This window comes from Camarhynchus parvulus, chromosome 28, assembly GCF_901933205.1.
Source record: "Camarhynchus parvulus chromosome 28, STF_HiC, whole genome shotgun sequence".
NCBI lineage: Eukaryota > Metazoa > Chordata > Aves > Passeriformes > Thraupidae > Camarhynchus > Camarhynchus parvulus.
This window is the reverse complement of record NC_044598.1, coordinates 4,626,291-4,626,594: the sequence shown is the minus strand read 5'-3', so window position 1 is coordinate 4,626,594 and position 304 is coordinate 4,626,291.

Sequence of the window (304 nt, the reverse complement as noted above, 5' to 3'; positions counted from 1 at the left end):
GAGGCTCCGCAGCCGCCCCGCACCGAGCCCCCGCGCCCCGCGCAGCGCCCCGCGCCCCCAGCCCCGCGCCCCCAGCCCCGCGCCCAGCAGGGCGGGCGGCGGGCGCACCATGCCGGCCTGACCGCGGGGCGCGGACATCGATCCCCGGGCGCGGAGTCTGAATTAATCCGGGCAGCCGGCGCGGGGAGGGGGGGCGGCGGTGGAGGAGGAGGAGGAGGAGGCGGCGGCGGCGGCGGCGGCGGGGGGGTGGGGGAGGAAGGCAGCGAGCGAGCGGGCGAGGCAGCGGCAGAGCCCGGCGGCCACC